Source organism: Mesocricetus auratus, unplaced genomic scaffold (genome assembly GCF_017639785.1).
Source record: "Mesocricetus auratus isolate SY011 unplaced genomic scaffold, BCM_Maur_2.0 Super-Scaffold_100020, whole genome shotgun sequence".
NCBI lineage: Eukaryota > Metazoa > Chordata > Mammalia > Rodentia > Cricetidae > Mesocricetus > Mesocricetus auratus.
Window position 1 is genome coordinate 13,896,470 of NW_024429201.1, and position 23,696 is coordinate 13,920,165.

The following is a 23,696-nucleotide window of genomic DNA, read 5'->3' on the forward strand; positions in this document are numbered from 1 at the left end:
ATAAATTTGGTGCTTGCACAGAGACCTCATCACTATACATAGCATACATTGTTTTATCAGGATAAGCACAAAAGTATTTAATATTTCATCTGCTTCTTTGCAAGGTTATCTTGATATTTATTCTTTTATCGAGAAAAGGGGGAAGTCAGTTTTGCCACCCCCTTGAGCTCAAGTTAGACTGATACTTTTTAAGTAATAAGTATATCAGCATAGAAAGAATAAGTCATAATCTCTTCTGACCCAGCATTCCCCATTCTTATTTCCAGGAATGCCTCCTGTAGGAGGAAGTCTGTATGCCGCCATTAACCATGTGACTTACTAGAGGCGCATACAGATGAGGTAATAAAAGGGCGGTTTACCACACCGATAACCACACCCACTTTAGGCATGACTAAAGACGTATACAGTCGGACGTAAAGATGTATATGTACGTAGGTGGTGAACTACATCACTAGCCAGGCCCACTTTTGGGCATGGCTAGGGGGCATTACGGGGGAAGGCATAAAAGACAGCACACAGGAAGTCTCCGTCTCTTTTCCCGGAGTTCGGCTTCCGGTTCAGCAGCGGGGGGGGGACTACTTGGCTCATCTGGGTTACTTGTTTGGTATCTTGTGAGTAATTTCTACAATAAATACTTAGTTTTACTTTCAGTAATTGTGTCGATTATCGTTACAGCGTCCTTTGGAGCCACAGCCTCCTCTAGAGAAGCTTAGCTTCATCCTATGAAAAGTCCCAGCTACAAGAGTTCATGGGGAGATAACCCAAGTACAGCCCTAGCTGATCTTCCAGAGGATAGCTAGAACTTACTCAGCCCTGATGGTGAGTGGTCTAAATTATTCACTCACATAGAAGGTTCACAGGCCCCTTCAGGCATGTGATCTCAGACTCAAATGAGACCCAAAGACTCCTTCAGCTCAACCTTGTCAGTCTACAGAGCATAATAATTTTGCTGGAAGCCATTAAGGTTTGATGTAATTTACTAAGTGGGAAGAGATAATAAGATACTAGTCACCTGAAAGAAGGCCCTGTGAACCATTACCACATCACAGTCTCCTGGAGCTGACCTCTAGCCATTTCAGGGGTGAAGAGAAACATATTAACATACTAGATGCTAAACATAACCTTCAGATTAAAGTTAGATTGAACTGAGATTGTGGTTGGTCCAAGCAGCATGAAAAGTGGTGTGTGTGTGTGTGTGTGTGTGTGTGTGTGTGTGTGGTGCTATTTGTTCCTTGGGGCTTTTGTAACAATTTCTGGAAAATTGGATGATTTTAAACAACAGAAATTCATTTTTCAGTCTATACATCTAAAGATAATGTGTTTATTAACAGGGCCATGAAGTTTCATAGGTATGTACAAACTGTAGTCCATGGGCTTCATGCACCCCAAGATAACAGTCAATGTAACCCAATACAAACTCATAACCTTATTTTAAATGTTATGAGACTGTTGTGTGATTTCTTTAAACTTAATTTCATGGTTCTCAAGCATGAATGTTTGAGATGAGCTGTCTGTCGGGAACTTGAAGAGTCCTGTAAATTAGAAACACCCTGCATGTGTCTGTCTCTCAGGCATATGTCAAGTGTCTGTCAGGCCTGTAAGTTAGAGATATACCTTCCTTATCACAACCGGATTGCTTACTGTGTTCCTTTCCTGTCTTCTTTGGATAATGGCTGCATCTCACCAGTCCTCTGTTTTCATGTCATCTCTTCTATTTTCACTTTGTATTGCTCTTTCTGTCTCTGTTTCTATCTCTGTCTCTCTCTGTCTCTGCTTCCTACCTCTCTGCCCCTTTATTCTTTTTTTATCATTTTTTATTTTCTTTTTAAATAGCTTGTTTTACATGTCAATCCCAGTTCCCTCTCCCTCCCCTCCTCCCGCACTCCCCTTCCCCCCCACCCTCCCACCCTATTGCCAAATCCTTCCACATAGGGGATATCTAGAGTCTGTCATTTTACTCTGGGTAGGGTCCAGGCACTCCCCTAAGAGTCCAGGCTGAGAGAGCATCCCTCTTTGTGCTATAGGCACACGAAGACTGTTGGTATACCAGGGATAGACACCGATCCACAGCTCAGGGCCCCATAGGTTGCCCAGGCCTTCTCGCTGACACTCACATTTGGGGGGTCCAGATCAGTCCCATGCTGGCCTCCCCACTGTCGGTCTGGGGTCCAAGAGCTCTTCCCTGTTTAGATCAGCTGTCTCTGCTGGTTTTGCCAGCCCATTCTTTGCCAATTTGCTCATCACTCCTCTCTCTCTGTCACTGGGTTCCTTGGGTTCAGTTCAGTGATTGTGTGTTTGCCTCTGCTTCCATCAGTCACAGGATGAAGGCTCCCGGATGGTTATAGACATCAAGTTCATTATCAGGAATGGGCATTCGAGGTGGTCTCTCCACTATTGCTTAGCTTGCCAATTGGTGTTATCCCTTTAGATCACTCGAGGTCGCTCTGGTGCCTGATCTGTATTCAATCCTATGATTCCCTCTTCCCCCTATTCTACCCCCACCCCCTCAACTTCCTGTTCCCCCATGACCAACTCTCTTGCTCTTCACCCCCTCTCTTCTTTCCAGGTCCCACTCCCCCCACCCCTCCCTGTGTTCCCCATCCATTCAGGGGATCTTGTCTCAATCCTCTTCTCTTGGGTACTATGCATATATGCATATCTTTTAGGTTCTTTCCTGTTTCCCAGACTCTCTATCAGTGGAAGTGCAGACTGGCACTATCCTGATCCATGTCTAAAATCCATATATGAGTGAGTACATACCATGTTTGTCTTTTTGCGACAGGGTTACCTCACTCAGGATGGTTTCTTCCAGTGCTATCCATTTCCCTGAGAATTTCAAGATTCCATTGTTTTTTTCTGCTGAGTAATACTCCATTGTGTAAATGCACCACATTTTCTCTATCCACTCCAGTTGAGGGGCATCTAGGTTGCTTCCAGGTTCTGGCTATTACAAATAATGCTGCTATGAACATAGTGGAGCAGATGCCCTTGTTGTATGAACTTGCCTCATTTGGATATATGCCTAAGAGTGGAATTGCTGGGTCTGGTGGTATATTAATTCCCATTTTCCTGAGGAATCTCCATACTGATTTCCAAAGAGGCTGTATGAGTCGGCACTCCCACCAGCAGTGGAGGAGTGTTCCTCTTTCTCCACATCCTCTCCAGCATAAATTGTCTTCAGTGTTTTTGATTTTAGCCATTCTGACAGGAGTAAGATGTTATCTCAAAGTAGTTTTGATTTACATTTCCCTGATGGCTAAGGATGTTGAGCACTTTCTTAAGTGTCTCTTGGCCATTTTAGCCTCCTCTACTGAGAATTCTCTATTTAGCTCTGTACCCCACCTTTTAATTGGATCCTTTGGTGTTTTGGAGACTTGTTTCTTGAGTTCTTTGTAAATTTTGGAGATTAGCCCTCTGTCAGATGTAGGGTTAGTGAATATCTTTTCCCATTCTGTGGCCTGCCTTTTTGTCTTTTTGACTGTGTCCTTTGCCTTACAGAAGCTTTTTAGTTTCAGAAGGTCCCATATGTTAATTGTCGATCTCAGTGCCTGTGCCACTGGTGTTATGTTTAGGAAGTGGTCTCCTGTACCAACTCGTTGAAGAGTATCTCCCACTTTCTCTTCTAAAAGTTTCAGTGTGGCTGGATTTATGTTGAGGTCTTTGATCCATTTGGACTTAAGTTTTGTACAAGGTGATAAACATGGATCTATCTGCATTCTTCTGCATAGCAGTACCCAGTTATGCCAGCACCATTTGTTGAAGATGCTTTCTTTTTTCCATTGTACAGTTTTAGCTTCTTTGTCAAAAATCAAGTGTTCCTAGGTGTCTGGGTTAAAATTAGAGCTTTCGATTTGGTTCCATTGGTCTACCTGCCTATTTTTTTGCCAATACCAAGCTGTTTTCAGGACTATAGCTCTATAATAGAGCTTGAAGTCAGATATGGTGATGCCGCCTGAAGTTCCTTTATTGTATAGGGATGTTTTGGCTATCCTGGGCCTTTTGTTTTTCCATATAATGTTGATTAATGTTCTTTCCAGGTCCTCGAAGAATTGTGATGGAATTTTGATAGGGATTGCATTGAATCTGTAGACTGCTTTTGGCAAGATTGCCATTTTTATTATATTGATCCTACCAATCCAAGAGAATGGGAGATCTTTCCATTTTCTGGTATCTTCTTTGATTTCTTTCTTTAAAGACACAAAGTTCTTGATATACAGGTCTTTAGTTTCCTTGGTTAACATTATCCCCAGGTATTTGATGCTGTTTTTGGCTATTGTAAAGGGTCATGTTTCTCTGATTTCTTTCTCAGTCACTTCATCATCTGTATATAATAGGGCCACTGATTTTTTTGAGTTTACCTTGTATCCTGCCACATTACTGAAGGTGTTTATCAGCTCTAGGAGTAACCTTGCGGAGTTTTTTGGGTCACTTATGTAAACTATCATGTCATCTGCAAATATTGAAAGTTTGACTTCTTCTTTTCCTATTTGTATCCCCTTTATCTCCTTTTGTTGTCTTATTGCTGTAGCTAGAACTTCAAGTACAATATTGAAGAGATATGGAGAGAGTGGACAGCCTTGTCTTGTTCCTGATTTTAGAGGAATTGCTTTGAGTTTCTCTCCATTTAGTTTGATGTTAGCTGTTGGTTCACTGTATATTGCTTTTATTATATTCAGGTACGTTCCTGTTATCCCTGATATCTGTAGGACCTTTATCATAAAGGGGTGCTGGATTTTGTCAAAGGCTTTTTCAGTATCTAGTGAGATGATCATGTGGTTTTTCTTTCGTAGATTGTTAATATGGTGGATTACATTGATAGATTTTCTAATGTTGAACCATCCCTGCATTCCTGGGATGAAGCTTACTTGATCATGGTGGATGATTTTTCTGATGTGTTCTTGAATCCGGTTTGCGAGTATTTTATTGAGTATTTTTGCATCAATGTTCATGAGGGAAATTGGTCTATAGTTCTCTTTCTTAGTTGTGTCTTTGTGTGGCTTGGTTATCAAGGTAATTGTAGCCTCGTAGAAAGAGTTTGGCAGTGAGCCTCCTGCTTCTGTTGTGTGGAAATCTTTGAGGAGTATTGGAATTAGCTCTCCTTTGAATTTCTGGTAGAATTCTGCACTGAAGCCATCTGGGCCTGGGCTTTTTTTTGGGGGGGAGACTTTTGATGACTGCTTCTATTTCATTAGGGGTTATAGGTCTGTTTAGATTGTTTATCTGTTCTTGATTTAGTTTTGGCAAGTGATATCTATCCAGGAAATTGTCCATTTCCTTTAAATTTTCAAATTTTGTGGAGTACAGATTTTCAAAGTATGCCCTGATGATTCTCTTGATTTCCTCAGAGTCTGTTGTTATGCCCCCTTTTTCATCCCTGATTTTGTTAATTAGCATGCTCTTCCTCTGTCTTTTGGTTAGTTTGGACAGAGGTTTATCTATTTTGTTGATTTTCTCAAAGAACCAACTCTTTGTTTCATTGATTCTTCTCAGTGTTTTTCTGGTTTCTACTTGATTGATTTCAGCCCTCAATTTGATTATTTCCTGGAGTCTGCTCCTCCTGTGGGAGTTTGCTTCTTTTTGTTCTAGAACATTCAGCTGTGCTATTAATTCTCCAGTATGACTGTTCTCCAGTTTTTTCATGTGGGCACTTAGTGCTATAAACTTTCCTCTCAGCAATGCTTTCAAAGTGTCCCATAAGTTTGTGTATGTTGTGTCTTTATTCTCATTGAAATCGAGGAAGTCTTTAATTCCTTTTTTCATTTGTTCCTTTACCCAGGGATGGTGCAATTGTGAATTGTTCAATCTCCATGAGTTTGTAGGGTTTCTGCGATTTGTGTTATTGTTGAATTCTAATGTTAATGCATGGTGGTCTGATAAGATGCAGGGGGTTATTCCAATTTTTTTGTATTTGTCGAGATTTGCTATGTTTCCTATTATGTGGTCAATTTTAGAGAAGATTCCATGTGGTGCCGAGAAGAAGTATATCTCTTTGTATTTGGGTGGAATGTCCTATAGATGTCTGTTAAACCCAGTTGGGTCATAACTTCTATTAGTTCTTTTGTTTCTTTGTTAAGTTTCTGTCTGGAGGTCCTGTCTAGCGGTGAGAGCGGAGTGTTGGAGTCTCCTACTATTAGTGTGTGAGATTTTATGTGCATTTTGAGTTTTAGTAATGTTTCTTTCACGAATGTAGGTGCCTTTGTATTTGAGACGTAGATGTTTAAAATTGAGACTTCGTCTTGATGTACTTTTCCTTTGATGAATATGAAGTGTCCTTCTTCATCTCTTTAGATTGATTTTAATTTGAAGTCTAATTTGTTAGATATTAGGATTGCTACGCCAGCTTGTTTTCTTGGTTCTGTTGGATTGGAAAACCTTTTCCTAACCCTTTACTCTGAGACAACGTGTGTCTTTGATGTTGAGATGTGTTTCTTGTATGTAGCAGACGGAAGGGTTCTGTCTTCGTATCCATTCTGCTAGTCTGTGTCTTTTTATAGGCAAGTTGAGGCCGTTGACATTGAGGGATATTAATGACCATTGATTGGTGATCCTTGTTTGTGCTTGATTTATTGTTAGTGAAGTTATTTTGTGTAGTTTCTCCTCCCTTTTTCTTTTGGTGTTTTGTAAAGTGTGATTATATATTGCCTGTCTTTGTGAATGTAGTTATCTTCCTTGGCTCTAGGTTTTCCTTCTAGCATTATCTGTAGAGCTGGATTCATGGATACGTATTGTTTAAATCTGGCTTTGTCATGGAATATTTTGTTTTCTCCATCTATGGTAATTGAGAGCTTTGCTGGATATAGTAGTCTGGGCTGGCATCCTTGTTCCCTTAGCGTTTGTAGGACATCTGTCCAGGATCTTCTGGCTTTCATCGTTTCCATTGAGAAGTCAGGTGTAATTTGGATAGGTCTGCCTTTGTATGTTACTTGGCCTTTTTCTTTAGCTGCTCTTAATATTTTCTCTTTACTCTGTAGGTTTGATGTTTTGATTATTATATGGCGAGGTGACTTGTTTTTCTGGTCGAGCCTATTTGGTGTTCTGTAAGATTCTTGTACTTTCATAGGCATATCTTTCTTTAGGTTAGGGAAGTTTTCTTCTATGGTTTTGTTGAATATGTTTTCTGTACCTTTAAGTTGAATTTCTTTACCTTCTTCTATACCTATTATTCTCAGGTTTGGCTTCTTCACTGTGTCCCATATTTCCTGGATATTTTGTGTTAAGGATTTGTTGGTTTTGAGATTTTTTTGGTTGACGACTCTATATCCTCTAATGGGTCTTCAACACCTGAGATTCTCTCTTCTATCTCTTGTATTCTATTGGTGATATTTGCATCTGTAGTTCCTGATCGTTTACCCAACTTTTCTATTTCCAGCCTCCCTTCATTCTGTGTTTTCTTTATCGTTTCTATTTCAGCTTTCAATCCTTCAACTGTTTGAGTTGTTTCCTTAATTTTTTGGTTGTTCTTTCTTGGTGCTCTTTAGATTCTTTGAGAGATTTGTTTATTTCTTGAAATTTTTCCCCCATTTCATGGATTTTTTGTTTGTTTTTTCTTCTATTTCTTTAAGGGATTTCCTCCTTTCTTCTTTGAGGGTCTCCATCATCTTCATGAAATAATTTTCAAGGTCTGTCTCCTCTTCTTCGTCTATGTAGTGCTTTTCAGGTCTTGCTGGTGTTGGATCCCTGGATTCTGGTGGGGTCATGTTGGTGTTTATATTGCTGAGTGATCTCTTATTCTGTCTTCTTCCCATCTCTTCTTTCAGTGGGTGCTGGTGGGGTCTTTCCGTCTCCACTGGTCTCCTTCCTTCCTGCAGCTGAAGCTGGGGATGCTGACACGGAGTTTGGGTCCTGGTAGGGCTGATGTCTTTCCTGAAGCTGGTCTCACTGGGGTTGGGGTCTTGGAATTGTTGACTTCTTTGCTGTGTGGGCAGGTCTCCTGAAGCTGTACTCGCTGGGGTTGGGGTCTTGGAAGGGCTGATGTCTTTCCTGAAGCTGGACTCGCTGGGGTTGGGGTCTTGGAGGGGCTGATGTCTTTCCTGTGTGGGTGGGTCTTCTGGATGCCAGGAGCAGACCGAAAGATCAAGGGGGATGGGTGATGGGCGGGCGGTCCCTGCCAGAGTCCCAATCTCACCTGAAGCTGGACTCGCTCTCTGCCCCTTTATTCTATGTCCTCAAAGTCTCTCATTAGCTCAAGAAAAATTCTCCCCTTATCTCAAGATTCTTAGATTTTATGTCTACAATAGTCCCTTTCCCCAGATTTCAGGAATTTGATAACAAAGGAGAACTGTGCCCACACCTGCTTATGACATGTGGTGTAAGAACAGGACACTGAAATTGGTTCCCATCACCTAAAGCTTGTGGTATGTAAACAAAGCTTATCAAAATAAACCACATGTGTCAGTGCACTGGATAGTTTCAAACACAGATGGTCATTAGTACTGTAGTATAAGTCATCCCTGTAAGACTGACAATCCAATCTGAGTTCATCTCTGAATCTGCCTTTTCCATTCAGCTGCTGTGCCCATAGACTAAGTGCGAGAGAAAGGTGGGGTGAGTAAGTGGTTGTTAATCAATTCAAATTAAACACAGTAGCTTAGTGGTTTTTACATGATCTTACCTGGGTTAAGTCATCTGACAATGCAGAGTGACTTTGTGGTTCTACTTTGGAATTCTCCTGGCCAATCATTGATATTGGCTGCATATTTAGTGATATTGAGGCATCCTCTAACTGACTGACAACCTCCATATAATTTCCAAATGTGTGTTATTATTTTCTTCACTTAAGTTTTAATTTTTTCTTCATCCAGCATTACCAAGTATAACTACCCAAACTTCTTTATCTATCCTACAGTCTCTTAGGGAGAATATCTCAAAGAAAAATCTCATAGCTCAGAAACTCCCACTAAGATGTGTAAGACTAGTCAGGTCCGATGTGGTCTAAGTTTGTTCATAGCTGGCAAACACACTGAAAACCTCGGGTCTGTTGGTTTTGGCAACCATCGCTACTGGAGGTTTATACCTTATAAATTCAACTACTTCTGCTTGAAGCCAAAATCCAAGCCAAGGATTAACAGAAAATGAATTCCCTCTGCTGGGCTGTTCTTATGATCCACTAAATACTTCCATTGGTCAAGAGGTTGGTTTGAAAATGTTGATATTTAATATTCTCTGTCTTTCCCTCACCACCACCTCTCTCTCTCACACACACTCACTTTAAAGGGAGGATTAAGAGAGTATCTATAGCCATGATTCCATGATTTTATCTTAAAATACACACACAGATGTAACAGCAATGAAAAAGAACAGGCCACAAATTTAAGAGAACAAGAAGAGATACATGAGAAGACCTAGATGGATGAAAAAATAAGGGGTAAATTATGCAATTATAATTTGATTTCAAAAATTTTCAGTTGCTTTAAAAACACAGAGAGTAAGGTGATGGGGTTGCCCTTCTGTATATATCTTATTGGTTGATGAATAAAACACTGTGACTAACAGAGGCAGAGAAATAGACATGACTAGGAGTGAATTCTGGGAAGTGTAGGCAGACAGCAGACACTATGTGAGTCCAGGAAGGTAGGATGCCCCAGACCCTTCTCTGCTAAGATAAGACCACGTGGAAATACTTAGATTAATAGGAATTGGTTGATAATTAAGACAGAGCTAGCCAATAAGAAGCCCTAGTCATTGGCCAATAGTTTAATAATTAATATAGTGTCTGTGTGTTGATTTGGGGCTCAAGAGCAGTGGGACCTGATGGGCCAGAAAACTCAAGATAACAAAAGTAAGGTGTATCATACTTTTAAAAAACTTGTTCTCTGGACTTGGAAAAAAGGCAAAATGGAAATTTAAATGATAAAGTCATGAGGATAATCCTCAGTGAACATGATAGCATCTTTGACACAGAGGCATGAGAACTTGCTTCATGCTCTGCTCTCTACCCTTTCAGGGTATGAGTACACATGAACTGGGAACAGTGGCCTCATCAGACCCTGCACTTGTCACTGCCTTTGTCCTGGAGCTACCGGTTGTGAAACTGTGAGGAGTGTCTGTAGCTTAAGTCACATAGTCTGTGGAGATGTGTCACAGCAGCCCAGATAACTGTGATAAGGTCTACTCCCCCACTGGTCTCTGGTTGGTGGGAACTAACTAATAATGATGTGGAGTCACATATTGCAGTGGAATCTCTACAGAGGCTGACTGAGGTTGGGATGCTGTTGAGAGTCTGTGATTAACCATTCCTGCCATAATAGTAACTCGGCACTTCACCAGAAACAGTGCATTACTAAACAGCAATGCTGTCCACTTACTCCATTTGGTTTCCAAAGCAATTAAAACTTCAAGAACTCAAGAAGCAAGTCTCCAAAACAGCAAAGGACCCAATTAAGAAGTGGGCTGCAGAACTAAATAGAGAGTTTTCAATAGAGGAGTCTAAAATGGCTGAGAGGCACTTGAGAAAGTGCTCAACATCCTTAGCCATCCGGGAAATGCAAATCAAAGCAACTCTGAGATACCATCTCACTCCTGTCAGAATGGCTAAAATCAAAAACACCAATGACAATTTATGCTGGAGAGGATGTGGTGAAAGGGGGACACTCCTCCATTGCTGGTGGGAGTGCCAACTGGTTCAGCCACTTTGGAAAACAGTATGGAGATTCCTCAGAAAAATGGGAATAAACCTACCACAAGACCCAGCAACTGCACTCTTAGGCATATATCCAAAAGATGCCCATTCATATAACAAAGATGTCTGTTCCACTATGTTCATAGCAGCTTTATTTGTAATAGCCAGAACTTGGAAGCAACCTAGATGTCCCTCACCCGAAGAATGGATAGAGAAAATGTGGTACATCTACACAATGGAGTACTATTCAGCAGAAAAAAATAATGGAATCATGAGATTCGCAGGCAAATGGATGACACTAGAAGAAACCATCCTGAGTGAGGTAACCCAGTCACAAAAAGAGAAACATGGCATGTACTCTCTCATATATGGATTTTAGACATAGATCTGGGGAGTGCCAGCCTACAATCCTATTGCCAGAGAGTCTGGGAAACAGAAACTTCATTTACTAGCTGGTTAAGTACTGAGCTGAACTCAAGAAAGCCAGTATCAGAGAGGGAGGACTGATGATCAAAGGGATTAAGACTGGGCTGGTTGAACCCCCAGAAACAGCTGACCTGACAAAGGTTAACTCTTGAATCCCAGGCATCAGCCTGGGAATCCAGCATGGGACTGATCAAGACCCCCCGAATCTGGGTGTCAGTGAGGAGGCCTAGGTAATCTATTGAGCCTTGGACAGCAGATCAGTACCCATCCCAAGTATACACACGGACTTTGGACTCCCATTGAACAATGTGAGGTGCACTCTCACCCTGAACTCTTGGGGAAGGGTCTAGGCCCTGCCCTATATGAAATGACAGACTATGGACACCCCCATGGAGGGCCTCACCCTCCCTGGGGGAATGAGGGGATAACGGGTGGGGATGGGGGGAGGGCACGGGAGGAGGGGAGGGAAAGGGAGAGGGACCTCGTACTGACTTGTGAAGCAACCTTGTTTCTTATCTAAATTTAAAATGGAAAATAAAAAAATATTAATAAAAAAAATAGAAGATTAAAAAAAAACTTCAAACACCAAAAATGATGCTCTATTTCTATATTCATAGCTTTCTCCATGTGGCTCTCTAACTGTCCTTACTGCTTTTTGTTTTGGTGTAGGACTTATGCATGTCACTCTACATTACACTTCCAGTATTTTAATTAGGCTTAAAGGGAGGATTAATATTGTATGGGTGATATTCTTCATTATTCCTAATTTAACCAGGGGTAGAAGCCTGGATTACTACCTGGCTCCAAGTTGAGGCTGTCCTTGGAACTGATACTCTTAACCCTTAAATTTCATTGAGTCACAATTTACAATCAAGCCCTGGAGGGCATGTTTTCCTTTAATGTCTTCTCTTTGTTCTTAATCAATGATAGATCATTAAAAAGAGAAATTAAATGAAAATAAGAAAATTACATTTCCTCATAATTACTCATGGAGGCAACTAAACTCTGAAAATTTAAAGAAGGGCAAGCCAAATCTACTTAATATAAAGTAATGAGCAGAAAACTGCTTTCAGCATCCCCACTTAATTGTCCAAACAGCTCCTGCAAATAAAATAAATGCATTGTCACACCTGGTTCTTTAACAATGAATTCTCATTAACTACTATGGCAAGATCAAAGGCCTCTGTTGATCTCCTGGTTGAAACCACCTGTGGACCAAGTACGGACACTTTTCCTTTCCAATTGCTTAAAAGTCAAGCAACTAATAGATCAGATGATAAATAGCACACTGAAACAGAGCAATACTAGCCAACAAGGGAAAAGGATTTTGTTGGTTCCATGAGGAATAGATAAGGAGCACAACACCTGGAAGAGGATTCACTCCCAAGGAAAGACTATTGTTCTACTTCCTCAGCAGGAACTATGACAAAATCACTAACATATTGTAAATGAATGCAACAGGGTCACCTCATGGTAAGTGGAAAGACCATGAATAAACCCAAGCAATACTAGGGCTCCTGCCAATCATTATATTATACTTGCAGTCTACTTTAAATAGGAGTAAATAACATAAATCCAGATGGAGAGAGCTCACCAGGAAGATTTACATAAAATAAAACAAATGACAGGTGGCAGAATTGGGAAAAATAAAATACTGGGCATTAGGAAACATCCACAGGCTCACAGTACCTCAACATTGGAAGCCAGAGATAATGAGAAAGCTGAAATTCCAGAGAAGGCTGTAGAGTCCTACTTTGAAAATGAAGCAGTGATCACACAGATGACTCAAATATATGAATGTACACACACACACACACTCACACTCTCTCTCTTTCACACACACCCACAGGAGTATATAAGGAAACCAATTCAAGGCGTAAACAAGAAAGTCAGCAAAATAGATCAATCATTCAGAAATTTAAAGGAGAGAATTTAAAATACAGGATTTTCCTTTTTTCTTTTTTTAGAAATTGACATGCTGGAAAAAGAACAAAATAGAAATCTTGGGGAAAGAGCCAATGAATGCAATAAGAAAACGTAGAGGACTGAGGCCCTGTGGGCTTTTCCTGTCCAGTGGACATGTTTGTGGATGTCAGCATTGCCCAACTCAGTTCTTCATTTTTTTCTTGAGATATTTTTATTCTTTGTTTTTATTTAAGTTAGAAACAAGCTTGCTTCACATGTCAATCCCAGCTCCCTCTCCCTCCCCTCCTCCATTGCCCTCCTACCAGGCCCCCCAACCTCCACCCAATCCCCACTCCAATCCGCTCAGTTCTTAACTAGAGACAACTGAGAAAGGAAGCAGGAGAGGTGGTCTTCCCTGGGGAAGAGCTAAACAACTTGCTGTTCAGCCCTGAAATAGTCAGCCCTGAAAACATGTATACAAGCAACATTATATGGACTTGATAGGCTATATTTAGGAGTGTGTGTGTATGTGTGTGTGTGTGTGTGTGTGTGTGTGTGTGTGTGTGTATACACCAATCCATACAGACATCCAATAAAAATTAAATGAAAATATGGTCAAGAATTTGAAGAAGAGCAGGAAGGGTTGTATGAGAGAGTTTGGAAGATGGAAGAAATGTTGTAATTAAATTACAATCTCAAAATAGATGACAACAACAGAGGAAAGCAACATTCACAGAAAAGGTGAAACACAGAACTGAGTTCAGGGGTGAGGACAAGGCCAAGATAAAGATACATTCAGATAACAAGAAAAAGATCTAGAAGAGAATTACTAAACTTCCCAAGGACATTTTCAAGAGACCAGACCTAAACATATATAGGGCAGAAGAAGGAACTGGGTCAAAGACTAGAGACTTCATACACTGACACTATAGTAGAAAAAATTTCAAATCTATATGAAGAAGTACATAACCAAATACAACAGAAATTTAGAAGTCCAGATCAGAGGTGGACCTCTCCACAGAATATCACAATCAAGATGTCAAAAATACAAAGGCAAGGAACAGTTTCATCATGAGGTGATGAGAAGAAACAGTATTCAAAGCAAAAGGAAATACCAAATCTCCTACAAGGACAAACACTTCAATATATATGCAAAAGAAAGAAAGTTCTGAAAAAGACTCTAGTAGAACAGGAAACACTTCAAGAACTGACAAATTGGATTACATAAAATTATAAACCCCCTACACAGTAAAAGAAACAAAAGAGACAACCTACAGAATGATAGAAAAATCTTTGCAAATATATATGGAAAGTCATTATCTAAAATACATACATAGATATATGAAAAATTTAAACACAAAAAAACAATCTTTCAGTTAGTAAATGGACAGATACATCCATAAACTATTCCCAAAAGAAGAGTTATAACCAATTATTTAACACTTATTCAACATTCTTAGTCATAAGGTAAATACAAATTAAATCAACTTTGAGATTCCATTAATCACAGTCACATAATATCCAGGAAACAACTGACAAATGTTGATGAGGATGTGAATAAAGAGGAACTTTATGCATTGCTGGTGGCACTGGAAACCGTGAAACCATTATGGACACCAATATTACAGTTTCTCAAAATATGAAAACCAGACATGCCATATGTCTAAGTTAGGGTTTCTGTAACTGTGATGCAGGTAACCCCAGCAGCAATGGGTTCATGAATACAAAGCCACATTGTTTCCAGAAGAAATTTTTCACAGTGCTCTCCTCCATCCTACAGCTACTAATCAGTGTCTGCTCACCTCTCCTGAGATGTTCGCTGAGCCTTGTGGATATATAAAATTCTCAATAATAAAAGGAAAAATGCAAATATAGTGGATAAAGATACTCAGTGTCCACCTGTGGCCTCTGCATGCATGAACACACACACACACACACACACACACACACACACACACACACACACGCTCACAAGATTAAAAACAGCCACGTGAACACAAACATCACCCAGGCACATGCTCATGGACTCACGGGTTTTGAGGCACTAGTATTTCTTCATTTTAGCAATGGTCACTCAAATCATTCTCCCATTTAAAAAATTTAAAGATGCTTTAATTTTAATTTTATATTTATGAATATCCTGCATGTAAGTATGTGCATTACATGCATTTTCAGTGCTCGAAGAAGCAACAAAGAGTGCATCCGATTTTCAGGAATTAGACTCACAGATGGTGTGAACCACCAAGTGGGTGCTGGGAATCAAGCCTGGGTCTTCTGCAAGAACAACAAATGCTCTAAACCGCTGAGTCATCTCTCCAGTAAACATCATCCTATTTTTGAGCTGGGTTGCTTTTTTTTTTTTAATTTGGTTTTTCGAGACAGGATTTCTCTGTGGCTTTGGAGGCTGTCCTGGAACTAGCTCTTGTAGACCAGGCTGGCCTCGAACTCACAGAGATATGCCTGCCTCTGCCTCCCAAGTGCTGGGATTAAAGGCATGCGCCACCAATGCCCGGCTGAGCTGCGTTGCTTTTTTAAAGTTCCTCAAGTAGTCTGAGTGTGTAACATTTTGTAAGGTGATCACTTGACAATTATTTTTCTCATTCTGCTGTTTATCTCCTTTGGGGTAAAGAAGTTTTGTAATTTTTTAAATTTTTTATTATTTATTTTTAAGTTTAAATTTAGATTAGAAACAAGGTTGCTTCACAAATCAGTTCCAGGTCACTCTCAGTTTCCCTCCCCTCCTCCCGTGCCCTCCCCCAACCAACCCAATATCCCCTCATTTTCCCAGGGAAAGTGAGGCCCTCCATGGGGGTGTCCACAGTCTGTCATTTCATCCAGACCCTCCCCCAAGAGTTCAGGGTGAGAGTGCATCTCACATTGTTGGATGGGAGTCCAAAGTCCATGTGTATACTTGGGATGAATACTGTTCTACTGCCCAAGGCTCAATAGATTATCTAGGCCTCCTCCCTGACACCCCCATTCAGGGGGTCTTGATCAGTCCCATGCTGGATTGCCAGGCATCAGCCTGGGATTCAAGAGTTAACCCTTGTCAGGTCAGCTGTTCTGGGGGTTAAACCAGCCCAGTCTTAATCCCTTTGGTCATCAGTCCTCCCTCTCTGTTACTGGCTTTCTTGAGTTCAGCTCAGTGCTTAGCCGTGGGAGTCTGCCTCTTCTTCTACTGAATGAAGGTTCTGTTTCCCAGACTTTCTGGCCATGGGATTGTAGGCTGGCACTCCCAGATCTATGTCTAAAATCCATATATGAGAGAGTACAAGCCATGTTTCTCTTTTTGTGACTGTGTTACCTCACTCAGGATGGTTTCTTCTAGTGTCACCCATTTGCCTGCAAATCTCAGGATTCCATTGTTTCTTTCTGCTGAATAGTATTCCATTGTGTAAATGTACCACATTTTCTCTATCTACTCTTCAGTTGAGGGGCATCTAGGTTGCTTCCAAGTTCTAACAAGGCAACGTCTGGAGGCATCACCATCCCTGACTTCAAGCTCTATTATAGAGCTATAGTCCTGAAAACAGCTTGGTATTAGCACAAAAATAGACAGGTAGACCAATGGAATCAAATTGAAAACCCTGATATTAACCCACACACGTATGGACATCTGATCTTTGACAAAGAAGCTAAAAATATACAATGGAATAAAGAAAGCATCTTCAACAAATGGTGCTGGCATAACTGGAGGCTGGCATATAGAAGAATGCGGATCGATCCATGTTTATCGCCATGCACAAAACTTAAGCCCAAATGGATCAAAGACCTCAACATAAATCCAGCCACACTGAACCTCTTAGAAGAGAAAGTGGGTGGTACCCTTGAACAAATTGGGATAGGAGACAGCTTCCTGAACATAACACCAGTAGCACAGACAGTGAGATCAACAAGTAATAAATGGGACCTCCTGAAACTGAGAAGCTTCTGTAAGGCAAAGGACACAGTCAGCAAGACAAAAAGGCAGCCCACAGAATGGGAAAAAATATTCACTAACCCCACATCTGACAGAGGGTTGATCTCCAAAATTTACAAAGAACTCAAGAAGCAAGTCTCCAAAACACCAGAGGATCCAATTAAAAAGTGGGCTGCAGAACTAAATAGAGAATTCTCAATAGAGGAGTCTAAAATGGCTGAGAGGCACTTGAGAAAGTGCTCAACATCCTTAGCCATCTGGGAAATGCAAATAAAAACAACTCTGAGATACCATCTCACTCCTGTCAGAATGGCTAAAATCAAAAACACCAATGACAATTTATGCTGAAGAGGATGTGGTGAAAGGGGAACACTCCTCCATTGCTGGTGGGAGTGCCAACTTGTTCAGCCACTTTGGAAATCAGTATGGAGATTCCTCAGAAAAATGGGAATAATCCTACCACAAGACCCAGCAACTCCACTCTTAGGCATATATCCAAAAGATGCCCATTCATATAACAAGGATGTCTGTTCCACTATGTTCATAGCAGCATTATTTGTAATAGAAGTTTTGTAATTTGACTCAATTAGATTTCTCAGAATCTTTCTGGGTTCTGTACAGAAAATCTTTATATGGACCAAAGCACTGAAATTCTTCCCTTGTGTTGTTTTCTCATAGGATCAAAGTACCATAGCTGAAGCTTTGGTCTTTTATCTATTTTGAGTTATTTTTGTCCCTTGTAAGAGACAGTGGTCAAGTTTCAGTCTTCTTTGTGTGGGTGTCCAGTTTGCCGAGCTCCAATTTGTTGAAGAGTCTGCAAAAATGGATGCTTTTTGTACCTTTGTTGAAAGTCAACTGGCTGCAATTCTGTGCCTTCTCATTTCAATAACCTATGTGATTACCTTTGTGTCTGTGTCTGTTGCATGCCAGGACCATGCTGTTTGGCTTATAACTGCTCTACAGTGTTTTCAAGGGTATCACGGTGCTTCTGGGATTGTTTTTCTCCATTGCTTTGATATGTGGTCTTTTATAATTCCATACAAATTTCAGGATTTTTTTTCTAGCTCTCTGAAGACTGGCATTGACATTTTAGAAGGGATTAACATTTGATCCTGTAGATCTTCATGTTAATACTGACATTTAGTCCCATTTATTATTGCTATCTGGAATAGAAACAGAAAGCCTTTTGATTTTTTTCTGTCTTCTTCAGTACATTTCATCAGTATTTTGTCATTTTTATTATAGAGGGCTTAGACTTCCATGGTTAGATTCACTTCTATGGTTTTGTTGTTGTTTGGTTTGTTGTTGAAAATGATTTGTTTTGTAACTACTGTGAATGGAATGGTTCCAATGATTTTTCCTCAACAAATTCATTATTGCTATATAGAAAAGCTATTGATTTTCTTATGGTAATTTTGTGACCTATAATTTCCTTATTCTTAACAGTATTTTAGTATGGTCTTTGGGTTATTTTATAGATAGAATCCTGTCACCTCCACACAGGAAAAGTTGACTTCTTCCCTTCATATTTGTATGGGTTGTTTATTTCTCCTTCCTAATTGATCTGGTAAACTTTTTAGTACCACACTGGATAAGAGACAGGAGAATGTGTAGCCTCCTCTTGTCCCTGACATTAGCAAAAATGTTAAGGGGTGCATTTAGCTTTTTCTTATTAGGAATTTTTAAAATTTTTAATCATTTTGTCTTATTTCTACTCTGATTTTTGTTACTTCTTTCCTTCAGTTTTGGTTTGGATTTCCCATGGTTTCCTATTCCTTGGAATATATCATTTTTATTTGAAATATTTCTTTCTTTTTTAGTTCTCTCTAATAAAGACTATATATTTTTAAATAAGATAATTTTGTTACCTGATACACAGTCTATTCAAGAAAACATCTCCACACATTGGTGAAAAGAATTTATACTTTAAAGACATTAGATGGAATGTTCTGTAAACGTCTATTAACTCCATTAGATTTGTAGTATAGTTTAACCTTGAAGTTGCTTTGTTGAATTTTTGTCTGGATAATAGGCCTAGTGATAAAAATAGCTTGTTGAAATTCACTACTATCATTACATTGAAAATTATCTGTCTATTTAAGCCTAATAGAGTTTGTTTTCTAAAATTGGATGTCCCAGCACTATATATATGTAGATTTATAGTATTTATATGTTCCAGTTGAATTGAGTCCCTGATCAGTTCATAATGGCCTTCTTGGTCTCTTCTTGTTTTTCTTTTTTTTTTTTCTTAAAGTATTTTCTCAGATATTTTTACAGTTAACTCTGCTTACTTTAGGTTTCCAATTACTTGGATAGCACTGTGCAGCCTTTTAGTTAAGTAAACTCCTTGGAAGCAAGCACTTTGCCCCCTCATCATGTGTTATTATTGCCATGAGGCTATTATGCATCCTAACCCTCAAGCTATCAGCAGGGTCACCTTGTTCATCTCAGTCTCCCCACACATAGGCTTTTGACCAGGTTTATCTTACTAGGCATGGATGGAGCAGGTCTCAAATCCAATCAGTAGGCAGTTGGTTATCCCCAAAAGACAATGGGCATATCTTGTATAGCAGGTCAGTATTATTGCATTCAGGATTCACCGTTAGGCAAGACAGTTGTTAACTTTTCTCTCTAGCTGCCTACACATTACTTTATGGTACTATGAATGTTATCCAGCAGGAAGAAACTTCCAGCTTCATTTCTCTGTCTTCTGTATCTAAAGTAGATAGTATCTTTACCAACAGGTATTACCACTTAGTTCTAGTGGGCAACTAATAGCAATGACTATAGTCTTTATCATTTGGGGAACTTTTTGCCAACAGCTCATGGGGGAGCATTCCACATCTGTTAATGGATTTTCATTTGAAAGTCTATGAGGTCTTAAAGCATCAGAAGCCATCCATTCAGCATTAATGCAAGGGACCTCTACTCAAAGTATTTATTATTGTTATTGGTATTATTATAATTATTATTATTTACTTAGTTTACAAAGTAGTATATTTCTATGTTGATTTTTCACACATCTTTAAGTTTGGGTGAACTTCTCCCCTCATCCCTCCCTTACCCAACCCTACCTTACACTACTTCAAAAATTTTCAAGCGTACTGTTTCCACTCTCCTCTCTACTTTCATATCACATGTTTCAATATCCTCCTTCCTTAAGGTCTCCTCTTGCCCATGCCATGGCCTTTTCTTGCTTCCTGGTCTTTACAGACATTCATTTCAACTTAAAATACAGAACAGAAGAATAACTGAAGTTATGATCTGGGATGCACCCACTCATGGAAATGTGGGAACTGTATTATGGGGGTAACCAACTCTTTTCTGGTTAGATTTAATGTCTTCATTGCAGGAACGACTTCATGTCTGGCACTGTAAGCTTGATCAAAAGCCTGTGACTACGGAGGTTAGAGACCTTATTGGGGGAACTCACTGCTGATGTTTTATGAAATGGACTAGATATGCCCATTAAATTGCTCTGAATAACTATGCTTATGGTCACAGAGTAGTGATCCTGGAAGATTTTGTCAGAAATGTTTTCTGGGGATTTCCGTTGGTTTGTTTTGCTTTGTTTTTGCAGCAGCTAGTAGTAAATAAATGAAGACTCATGACTGCTGAAACTGGATGTCCTATGCTCACCTGTAAAAGGAAGATCAGTACCAGTCTTCCTAAGGCTCAGGGAATATGATCAAAGAAGCAGGGATGAGGCATGCAGAGAATGGAGATGAAGAATGTTTGAACTTACAGAATCTGCTGATACAGGACAAGATCTGCAGAGGATTGGCACAGGAAACATCCTGTTATGGAGGCGGAGAGATCTCATGATGCCTCACCCCTCCTGAAGTTTACACGAAGTTAACACTTGGCAGTGAACGGAGGGCAGGCACTCTTCTTCAGTGCAGTAGCCACTGGCAAGGGGACCATGCTCCTGTAAACAAACAAGATGAAATTCAGTGGGTCACCAAAAGAAAAAAAATCATTAGGATAGAAGCAATGACCAGCTGGAAAGAGGAGAAGAGAATCAGGTCAAGGAGAGTGGGAAGGAGGTGAGAGAATAATGAGGGGTAAAGGTGATTAAAATGCATTATTAAAAAATCATAATGGAACCCATAATGGAACTAATATGTACTAGCAAAAAGCAGTTTTAAAGGAATATTGGTCTTGAGAACTGACTTAGAGGGTAGAGTGTAAACTGCTCTTGCCAAGAACTCGAGTTTGTTCCCAGTACCTACATTCAGGCTACCATTCCATGGGATTTAAGGCCTTCCTCTGGTCTCTGCAGGCACCTGTACACATGTGGTATATAGGACCTCACAAAGGCAAGCACACATACACATAAATTAATATTTCAAAATATTATTGGTCCTCTTATAACTTAGTTTTATATGAATGTGTTATTCTATAATTATTGCAACTGGAAGCCCCAGTTGCAATAAAAAATATTTATTTTTGATAAATATTTCATGCAAAATCCAAGATTTTTTTCAAATTTCTTTTGCGGTCTGACACACACACACGGTTATTGAGTCCATCCTTACTTAGTGACTTAGGACTTCTTAGTTCTGATATAAAAAGTTTAGAAGTTTTACAAATCTTAGACTTGGTTCACAAATGTAATCAATCCTGGTTCTTTCATTGTAATGAGAATGATATATCAAAGTGACAGTAAAGGAGAAAAAGTAGTATTAAATCTCAACAAGAAGCAAACATATATGGGTAGTAAATATTCATGCGCAGAAAGAGCACTGATGAAAACAGAAAATAGTAACAGAGTCAGAACAAGGGGACAACTCTGGGGAGTCACTGAATGATCACTTCCATTTCTACAAGTGAAAATATAGGATAGATGAAGGAAATAAACAGTTACATCTGCTTTTGTGTATCTCTTAATATATAAACATTAACGAAAACTGCAGGTAGCGATAATATGCAGTTTTGATGCCCGGACCTACAGCCTAAATTTTACTTTAAACCAAAACTAAATCATTCTATTAATATTAATAAAGGATAAAAACATCAGAGAAGAGAACACTGGCAGAGTTGATGGCTACCTAGGAGTTGTTGACAATGTGGTGAACACAAGGGCAATAAAGGCCGCCTGCACATCCTTTACTTTGACATGTTCAGCAATGAAGTCAGAGAGTCAAAAATTAATGGAAGCACTGAGACAAAGGGATATAAAATAGCTTTATGGTTATTAAATTTAATCTGTATCCTGGTATTTCAATTTTTTGTTTCTTGTGTATAACCTCATTATATGGTTATAATGCTAAATATCCAAATTTCTAAAGCATTGTTTTCTTGCTAACAGAATGGAGGAAGCTTTACTCAGGTGGCTGTACGAGCTTCAGCTTCCTTCCAGTTTACGAAATGATGCTAACAAATAACTCACCCTGCAGATGGCGAATTATTCCAGCACATCTGTGTTAGTTACTTGTCTATTGCTTCAATAGACTACCCCAACAAAAATCCAATTAGGGGAAAGTGGTGAGTTTTGTGGTTTGGCCTCCAGTTCCAGAGAGGATAGAGTCCATGATGGTAGGAAAAGCCTGGCAGCAGGAGTGTGGGGACATATGTGTAGTCAAGAAGCAGACATCACGTTTCATCCACACACAGGAAGCAGAGACGAGAATAGAAAGATGGAACAGGATACAAAACCTCAAATCTCATCATCCCTCAACCCTAGTTCCATCCCCACCCAAGCCCAGCAATGTCTTTTCTTCAGCAAGACTCCACGTAGAATGGATGGCATAACCTTCCAAACTAGGGGCAAGAGTAAGGCCTATCGCTTGGTACATCTTGAGATCATCTGTGATGCCCTTTAAACTCTTGAATTCTGTGATTTTTCAGCTTATTGCATGGGATAAGGCATTTGAGAAACAGTCACCAAGAAGGAACTAGAACATTTCTGGGGAAAATGAATTGTTTAGGATGGAAAAGTAAAGACAAACTTTCATATGAAGACTTTAGAATGAAGGGAAGCCTCTCAAGCAGTAGATTGCTGGAGTGAAAATTACATGTCTAACCTTCATCATTTGCACCAGAGATCAAGAAATTATATTAGATTCTTTGAGATCAAATTTACGCTGCAGATAGTGGCTGTGCAATAGAAGAGAGGTTTATCTCATTATGTAAAGTTTTTCATTGAGGTAAATGAGGAAGAAATGAGCAAGGTTATTTTATTTTAGCCTCTTGTCATTAGTCCTCTGAACTTCTCTCTTGTCTCTATCTTCTGCCTTAGGAGAATAATAACTGTAGTGTATCCAGGGTTCACATAACCAAGATCTTTGTTGCTTGTGGATTGTGTTACTCACTTTGCTCTTTTGATGGATAAAAGTAGAAAAGTCATCATTTGGGCTTGCTTAGTATAATCACTAAACTATTTGGTGGATGGGAAGGTAGAAAGAGAGTTAGTAATGGTCTTAAGACTGCTAAATTAAGAGACAAAAACAAACCCTCTTTCATAAATGCGAAGGGCATACATTATTGTTTAAAAATACACAGACAAGCCCAAATGCACATGCACATGTACACACACGTACACACACACACACACACACACACACACATTTTACCTACATTTCAGGCAGTTGTGTAACCTAGCCATTCACCTAGGTACATACCTATAGATCAATACATTGTACCCCTATGTAAACATTCCTAGATGTGAATTTACTCATTGTTGAAATTTTCATGAAATCTTCATGCTGTACAGTTTCCAATGCAATGTGCCTCCAGGCAGAATATATTTGAAATTAATATTTTAATATTATTTTGAAAATATAGATGCAAGTTGATTACTTTACAAGGTGGGTTTCAAGACAACAG